This window comes from Heteronotia binoei, chromosome 17 (assembly GCF_032191835.1).
Source record: "Heteronotia binoei isolate CCM8104 ecotype False Entrance Well chromosome 17, APGP_CSIRO_Hbin_v1, whole genome shotgun sequence".
Classification (NCBI taxonomy): Eukaryota; Metazoa; Chordata; class Lepidosauria; order Squamata; family Gekkonidae; genus Heteronotia; species Heteronotia binoei.
In genome coordinates this window covers 30,515,060-30,524,683 of record NC_083239.1, presented here as the reverse complement: position 1 = coordinate 30,524,683, position 9,624 = coordinate 30,515,060, and positions in this window count along the sequence as shown.

Genomic DNA, 9,624 nt, shown 5'->3' with positions numbered 1-9,624 from the left:
TGTTGGGAGCCAGATGCCTGAAAGGGGGTGGGGGGGACGGAAGAGGTGAAAAAAGTTGCCTTGAGAGTGCTTCTTTTGCACAAAATACACTTTTGCACAAATTACACTCTTTGGAGTCCATCCCGTTTCGATGGCAATAAGCAAGTTCCCCTTCTGCAAAATGTAATCCTTTCTGCTTGGTGGATATGCAGAAAAAATGAGTTCCTATAGGAAAAAGAATAAAACAGCAATAGTTATCTGATTTCAGTCAATCTCCCACCTCCCACCCCCAGTTTGTTAACATCAACACATCTAGAAAGACTGAGGGGCTTGGATCTTGTTGCTGTGGACGGAAGGGTTTCTTGCTTCCCACTGTAACCTCCAATGCTGTTCCAGGGGTACAGGCAAAGCATGGAGGGGGCGGGGTTTGAAGGTTGGACACAAGGGGGGGGGAATTACCCCCTCCCTTCTTCCACCAGCAGGAATGTTCAGCTGAACCCAACCCCAACTCTACGGACCAATTAGGCAAAAAGACAGCCCCACTGACAAGGTATCTTTGATAAGCCATTTAGTTGGTCTTACTGGGCATCCAGCGCAGCTGTTGTGTTCTACAAGGCCATGAAGAACAGCTGCAGCAACCTATTTACAGAAAGGCATCTCATCCATCTACCCCCCCCCCAGCATCATCTAAGTTGGGAAGGCCTGGACAGAACCAATGCATTGTGTATGTATATAGCTTCCACTCTGTCATCCTGGCTAAGTGACCGGAGGGTGCCCAAAAGACCAGTGATTGAGAGCCTGGAGAACTGATGCCAGGAGGTACTAGGCTAAAATGGACCAACACACAGTTCATATTCTGTACTTGGAATCCTGAGAAGACTGTGAAAAGACTGCAGTTTAGTAGAAATTAACAAGATTCCTGATTCAATTTCTCCAAACAAACCCAATCTTACATTCTAATCAGTGTTCCCTCTAAGCTGAGTTAGCGTGAGCTAGCTCACAGATTTTTAGCCTCCAGGTCACACATTTTTGTCTTAGCTCAGGAAGAATGACCCCAGAGCACAATAATTTTATGCAGTAGCTCACAACTTAATATCAGTAGCTCACAAAGTAGAATTTTTGCTCACCAGACTCTGCAGCTTAGAGGGAACATTGATTCTAATAATGAAATGTGGCCCCATCTGCAGACATTTAAATCTGTGGATTGGAGCCACAGACAAAGAAAACAGATACTTCTGCAAACTTGGACTTCCCCAGGTTTGCAGAAAAACCTGTAAACAATTAAAAATACAATGGGATGTTTATTGACTTTGCTGTTTTCCAAATACAACAGATGGTATCTAAAGCTTGTTAAACTGTACTATTTGCCATAGATTCTAACTTGGTACTATTTTGCAAGTTTAACCGCTACCCACCAGCTATATGTAACTCTGCTCACTGTACCTCATTTCACTGTCTGATGAAGTGTGCATGCACACAAAAGCTTACATTCATGAATAAAACTTTTGTTGGTTTTAAAGGTGCTACTGGACTCCAACTTTGTTATATTCTCCTGATACAACAGAATTCCAAACAGCATCTCTACCCCCATTATTTATTTATAAAATAAATTTAGTAGAAATTTAATAAGATTTCTACTAAATTTCTTAGAATGTAAAATTGGGTTTGCTTGGAGAAATTGAATCAAAATTTTTGTTAATGTCTACTAAATTATTAAATAAATAAACCTGACATGTTCCCAACTCCGTTAGGCATCTTAGTTTTTCTTTATTTACCTTTTCATTCCAGAGGACTTGTCTGATACCGATGTGCTGACCATGTCCTCTCTCTCTCTCTCTCTCAAAAAAAGCACTTTTGACCAACTGGAGAGAAGTCAAGGTCTATGGTGCTCTGTGTGTGTTGTTCTTCACTGGTTTCGAACAGACTCTATAAAAATATCTCAAGGGACAGAACTAGGCGTTACTAGAAAATGCCCCAGTTTATGTCTGCAGACCAAAGAATCCTGATGCACACTTGATAACATTGTTAACACTTGAAAAATTGGGTATTTGTCAGCACAGGTGACCTATCTCCAACAAGACCCAAAATAATTGTGAAGCAGCAGCAAGTAACTTGGACGTCAGAAGGGCTTTAAAAGCCTACAGAATGCACATTCCATAATTAGTAATGTTTTGCCAGGAAGACTGGGCGAAATCCACTTTGCCTAAGTTGACACTTTGTACTATCAAGATGCAAATCTAGAACTTTCACCCTTAATCATTCACTTAAGTGATTTGTAGAGAACCTCCTAGTATCCACTGCAAAGTTCTCTCCTTTCCCACCCGACCCCCATTGTAGTCACACCCCTCCTTCCCCCAGAATTATGTAGCGCACATGTATAGGCACACACTGCCTTGCACAAACCTCAAACTTTTTCTATGACAATGTGGCATAGGTTATTCAGGACCTGCTCAGAATGAAGTTGTCATTAAGGGGTAAAAAGTAAAACAAATAAAGAAGTTTTCTGCAGAGTACTTTCAAGAGACTTAATGGAAGGAGAAAATTACCCAGGACTGTCTGCACGTTCCACAACTAGTACCAGATGGCCAGAATGCCGTAGTTTTGATTAATGCCTGAGAGAGACCCTACATTTTCCATTCTCCCGAGATGTACTGGTCCCCACAGACTTGCTTGTTCTTCCTTTTCCCAATTAATCAGGATATTTCAAGCACTGACTTAAAAAAGCATAGCTTGTGTCCACCTCAGTTGGCCCATCATGTTCTACACAGCTACAGATGTGGGACAGATAAATATGCAAGTAAGTTAGCTGACAGGGATGTCTGTAAGAGAAACTGGCAAGAAAAGCTGTCAAATTACGGATGTGACCTTCCCTCCACCATTATACCCATCACCTCTTCAAGTCTGCAAATTAACACAGGGTATTGTGAAGCTGTTTCATTCCCTGTTTGTCTTGTAATGGATGTCACCATGAATAAGGACATTTTCAGAAGTGTACAATGGAAGGATAGGAATTCCTGATGCAACGTTAAAATCATATGGAAAGTATAACCTGTATCATTAAGGAAAGTATGAAGGGCTGTCCCCTTGAGACTCTGGCGACAGTGAACACTGATGTGCTCATTGCTGCAGGGGAATGTTATTCAATGCAAGAATTGTTAGCAAGAACATGGACTTCAGAGATAGAGCTCAAAGACCTATGCTATGAGTCCCTGTGATGCTGGAATGTTAACCTGGGTGACTGTGAGTCAGCTGCCCATCCTCGGCTGAATATACCTGAAACAGAATAACCTGTAGGTATGTTGCTTGGAGCTCTGTGAAGGAAGACCAACATGTAAGTATGGTATTACCCACAATACCACTTAAGGCTGCTGCATCTTTGAAAGGTTTTAACCACTAGAGTGGCTTTAAAAAGTTATACAGATGTTACTTTTCGCTGACCTCTGAATCAACTGCTCTAAGCAGTAGGCTGTCCAAATCGCAAGAGAACACAAAAGGCTGATTCATTGCAGCACCCCATGATTATGGACAATCTGAAAGTGTGGGAAATTCTCCCAGATGTCGGCCATATGCTGAAAATAATTAAAAATAACATCTGCAACTTAAAAGCCACCCCATAGAATAACTGCAGTGCAGAAGCAGATAGCCCACTTTCCCCCATGACCCTCCTCACTCCACCCACCTGTGTTTCATTTCTCCAGCTTCTGTATTATTACTTTACAAATCAAGTCAGGCAAGGCTAGAGATATAAAACTTCCAGAAATTTTAAAGCTGCAGAGGAACACCCCCCCCTTTTCTGGAAAAAAGCCCTAGAAATTAAGGGAAAATTGAAATATATGCAACACATAGTCTTATCTAACCTAATTTTACCGCTTTAGCAACATAAATGCATAAATTACAACTTACTTAGCATATAAAATCACCATATTTGACATATCTACAGAAAAAAGTTATAAATATCTTAGTTTTGATTAAGCAAAATTGCAAATATACCCAAACCCAATACTTTGGCCAAGTTTTCCTTGGAGTCTATGGTACAGTTGCTGCCCCACCTCCTCCTGATCTTTTTTTCCCTCCCTCCTAAAAAGTAGGATAGTAAGCTACTTTTTGCCCAGTCTGTGGGAAAATATGTCACAGTGGTTGGAGGGAGAGGTGAAAAGGTCAACCATGCCAGGTCAAAAGGACATCAGAAGGCATACAACTGTTCAGCCCTGCAAGTTCCTCTCATGAAGTCTTTGTATCCTTCTAGGTGCAGAAAGGCATCTTGGATTTAAGAGGTGCATACATCTACAGCAAACCTACCTTGTCTTTAAAAGCTATAGAAGAGAAAATATTTCATAGTTTTTCCTACTTTTATGTCAGAAAACTCGGGGAGGGGGAGGACCCTGGAAAGAAACAAAAAAACCCGGTTTCCCCCAAATTGTTCCATTTATTTTTCAGGCTAGGAATGTCTCAAAACAGTACAGGCTTTAGTGAGCCAGTAAGGCATGAACAACGAGGAGTAAAAGCAAAAACTGGGAATCAGAAGCAATTAATTTGCTCGGTGGCAATGGCTTAAAAACCAAATAATTTACTTTGTGCAGCTGTGAATGCCGTTATCCATGAGTGAAGAGGGCGAGAGTGGTTTCAATCTTAAACTGCACGAGCAAATTCATTCTGGATTATGGCAACTTAACTGCACCCCACACACGGTAGCCTTCTGAGCCCCCCAAAACTGAACTCCTCGGGGTGGGTGGACAAGTGAGGAGTAAATCTGGAGTCTGCTGCAGGAAGGATGAAACAGGAAAAAAAAACCCACCCTTTCCAGACAGAAAGGTTATTCTGCAGCAGCAAGTGTTACGGCAGCCGAAGAGCACCTTAGAATCCAAGCCAATTCCACCCGCCCTCCGCTCACACACCCTTATATACAGAATATCTGATATCACCAAATGTAATGGACTAAAAGTGCAGTTATCCACATAACAAGTTATGAAAGTATTATGCTGTCAGTGAGACCTCATTTCATTCCAAATTGACATTTTAAAGTGTAGTTATTACATTATTTTGACCAAAGTCTGCCTCCCCTTCTGCTAAGCCATGACCAATTGCAGAAGATCTGAATCCTTATAAAAGCACAGCAGATTTAAGGAAGAAACCCAGGGTTATTTATGTTTGTAACACCAATGATCTCCGGTGACCGAGAACTGAGGTCTATTTTCTTTTCAATTTGAAGTGCCTAGAGAAGGTGAGGAAACTGTTAGCCTTCTATCTACCCTTCTGTAGCTCAGTAGAGTACATTTAAATCCTGGAGAAATCCAACATCAGGCAAGAATCAAAGCAGACGAAGAGAAGAGAGTGGATTTATACCCCACCAATCGGCGCCTCAGAGCGGCTTATACTCTCCTTTCCCCTGCCCACATCAGATACCCTGTGACATGGTGGGGCAGAAAGCGCTCTGAGAGAACTGTTCTTGAGAGGAACAGCTCTGAGAGAGTTGTGACTGACTGATACCAGCAGCTGCATGTGGAGGCGTGAAGAATCAAACCCAACTCCCCCAGATTAGAGTCTGTGCACTTAACCACTATACCAAACTGGCTCCCCATACTGCATTCAGAAATAGCACACATACACAAATGATATTTAGCACAATGACAATTAAGAACCTCAAGAAAGCAGAGAAAGAACCTTGTGAGGGGGGAACACAACCTATGTTATTTCAGACCCATTAGTAACGAGAGATGCCAGTAGACAGTATTAACTGATGTCGAATGAATTAAAGCACAGAAGAGATATTAGCATGTTCAGAGAGTTCATTTTCAGAGTTTTATTAAATACGCTGAAACGAAGACAGGCACGATGCAATCATAACCATGTCCCTGTTCTGAGCTTTTGTTTATCTGAACTCAAGGAGAACTTGCAGATGTGCAGATTGCTTCTAGCTTAAAGAAGACTCAAGTTGTGAATATGGATGGTATGAGGATACCTTGTAACCTGAAGTTGCACAGCCATATTTAATACTGATCTGAATTCTGAGGCCTGCATTATGCACTCCTCTACTTTTGCAGTCACTGCACATTTTAGGAAAGCTGCCTGTCACAGCCTGCTCCATCCATGTTACAAGGAGTCCTTTTTCAGCTTGGGAATTTGGAAGCAAGAAGTGCAAAAGAAAAACAGAAGGGTGCACCCGGTTTCCTTAAAGACCTCCAAGTTACCATCCAACTGCAAAACGAGGTCATTTCATAGCTGCCTCACCTGGTTGTTTACTGTCAACAGTTATTACAAACCAATATTGTCATAGTTTACAATACCATCACCTCTTTTTCTTAGTGCACATTTAATTAAATGGATGGTGTAAATGGAAGAATCCCATTGGAAATTTAATACTGTCTGGATTTATCTGAACAAAAGTCAGGCTGCCAGTTTTAACAGTAAGTTTTAATAGCACTTAAACCATGCTGTCAATGCATAAAGAAACACTTCAAACTTGTGCGGAGGCAGTGCTACAAAACTGCCGCCATTTCCTAGAAATCTGAAATGTTCCTCTGGCCCAAAAAGAACATCCCTTAAAAGTTTGGAAGTTTCAACTTGAGCGTTTTAGATACAACCAAAGTGACGCTGTTCAAAAGTCAAGTGTTGGAATTGCAGTTGATTAACTAAGCAGCCAGTCTTCTACTCAGAAACTGAGATTGTAACTCCAATAGTCTTCCTGGCAGTAAAAAAAAATCTGTTGCTCTATCTTAGGACCTTTCGATCACCTTGAAGGGGGGGAACATCTTTGGTCAACTTGAGGACTCATCCTTGTCTAGTGGGGCTCACAGCAGACTCCCAGACCATTATCACAAACTGATTTCAAAACTTTCAGGTTAAGATTTTTAAAAATGGTATTGCTGTGTGATGTAGAAGGGGTGACTGATTGAGGAACAAATCCCATGGGAACAAGGAAAATGGTTCAATAACTAAGTGCATGTTTGTTGCATGCCAATGATAGACAGGGCTTTTTTTTGTTGCAGGAACTTCTTCGCATATAAAGCCACACACCCCTGATGGAGCCAATCCTGCAAGAGCTTACAGGGCTCTTAATACAGGGCCTACTGTAAACTCCAGGAGGATTGGCTACATCAGGAGTGTGTGGTCTAATATGCAAAGGAGTTCCTGCTACAAAAAAAGCCCTAAAGATGGATCTTGGGTAACAGATCTCTGGCCAGTCAGAACAGATAAAACTTAACTAGATGAACTAACCAGCTTGCTCAGCAGCACTATACAGGTCCCCCTCTCCAGCATGGTGAATGCACAGAGCAAACATGCTGGCTGCCCCTCCCCCACACCTTTGAGGGTCACCAGCATGATACACCTATGTGGAGGAAATGTCTGTGTGTACACTTCCTCCGCTGCACAATCAGCAACATTTGGAAAGCAGAACTGCACATGTGGACACTGCCTCCATGTGTAGGCACCATGCCTAATAGCTGGCAACCACAGGGAGCTGGGATGCCAAACCAGTGCACTCATGCCTGGTCTCCCTCTCAGTGTGTTGTCATTAGAACATGTCTAACGTGGGGAGGGGCTGGCACAGCTGGCAATTGTTTGCAGTATCCACAACTGATGTATACAGGGAAACTTTATGATTCTTATGCCTAGTTTATTTCTACAGGCCTGAACCTTTTAACTTTGGCCTTGTTTAAAAAACAAAACACAAACCTCCTTGTATAACTTGCTTTCATAGCTAGCCTTGTGTTCTTGATACCTTTTGGGCTGTAGGACATGCAAAGTCCTAATATGGCCTTCCATTGTATGTTACCCAGAGCCTGGGGTGTTATTGATTCCCCCCTTCTTCCGTCTTTGCTAAAAGAGGATTTTAGATTCTTCTTCAACCAATGTGGTGGAATTTTGCATACAGCCCATGTAACAGAGTTAGATCTTAACTGTGCTTTGACTTAAAGTCTGACCTAATAGTACTTGTGACAGGTTAAGATTCAATAAACACTTTTTTAAAACACTCAAAAAAAAAAGAACAAGTCTTCCTTCAAGCCTTGTTACATAAGCTACAAAAGGCTCAAAAGTTTGCGCCAATACAAATTCAAATCTATATTTTCTTAAAACCAGAATGATCTCATTTGTACTCACCTTTCAGCCATCTAACTGAGGGATCTACTATAAAACAATGTGTGTGCTTTAAAAAAAAAAGTACAGGAAACCCAAGGAAGTTGGAATAGTAAGGAGAGGCGAAGGCAAGGGGAGCAAAATCCCTCCCACCCACCCAGAAAAGCCCTTTCATCTTACTACAGAAAAATGAGAAAAAAGTTTTATCTTACCGATAAATCCAATGGTTACTCTGTCCCCTGCGAACCCCACCTAGCAAGTCGACAGCATGACATGTCAGGTCAGGGCAGCCTCAACCACGCCTCCCTGATAGTCAGGTAATAAAAGGAAGGAGTTAAAACAGAAGTTACACTCGTAGATTTCTGGATAACATCAGGAAAAAAAAGTAAAGCAATAAGATTCTGAACTGTCATTCAGAGCTTCTGGTAACCTCCTTAACAAAGTATTAAAACTATTTCCTCCAGAGGAAAGTTAGCTTTCGCTCTAACAAGACAATGCAACTACTTAAGTAGATAGCACCTTCATTGCGTAATGAAGATCAGACAAGGGTGTTTTTTGGGGGTTTTTTTTTTGTCGATATTCCAACCATTGCAAAATTAAAATGTGCACCTTGGTGAACCAGTATGGATTTTGTAGAAGTCCATATTGAATTTATTACACAAAGCAGCTCAATGCAAAGCCCTCAGTTAACAGAAGCTCCCATTTGCAGAGAAATGGGAAAATACAGCTCAGAGCCCTCATCTGAAAAAGCCCTTAGAACTTCAGTGGCTTTAAACCATTGTGATTTTTTTTTAAAGAAAAAGGTCTAAAATGGCTGATATAAATGCTCCATGAAATGTCTACTCACACAAAACAGTTCAAATTTTAACTTGAAGGATTATATAGGCAAGGATTGAAAAATCTGGCTCATATGTAAAGAACGGCAAAAACCCAAATCATGCTTGGCCAGGCAAAGCGTCCTAAATGGTTCCAAGATTTGCTTGCACAAAGACTCCAATCTGGTAGGGCCCTAGGAGTTTCCTGGTACTCTCAAAAGCAAAGGATTTTCATGTATTTCCTCACTTTGCTCAGAACAGCCTCCTTTACAAGCATGTTTTTTCCCAATGTTCAAAAAAGCAAATGAGTTCAAATAATGGCATACAAATGCAGACAAGGTGAATATATAATCAGGCTTTGATAAATGAGGTAGTCATTCATAGAGCTGATTATTAAAGCTTAAGATCTTCCAGTTCTTTTCAATTTGAACAGAAATTCTGGGGAATAAACTTCTTTAAAACAGCTGGTCAATTGAAGATTGGAGTCTTCTACAGCTAGGAAAAAGAATCCCTACTGAAGGAACTAGGCCTAGAACAATTTCCTCTGAAGGTTTAGACATTTTCCTTCATTAGTATGATTGATTTTCAGTGACCCGATTAACTTGCTCATACTGCAATGCTAGGATATACAGGGAGTAAGAATTTGTAGAAGTCTTTTGACAAAGGTTTCAGAATGAACAAAACTCTGGCATTCGTTTGTTTCAAAATCACCTTCATATCGATAGAGACATTTAAGCAACTGCTATAAATGAGT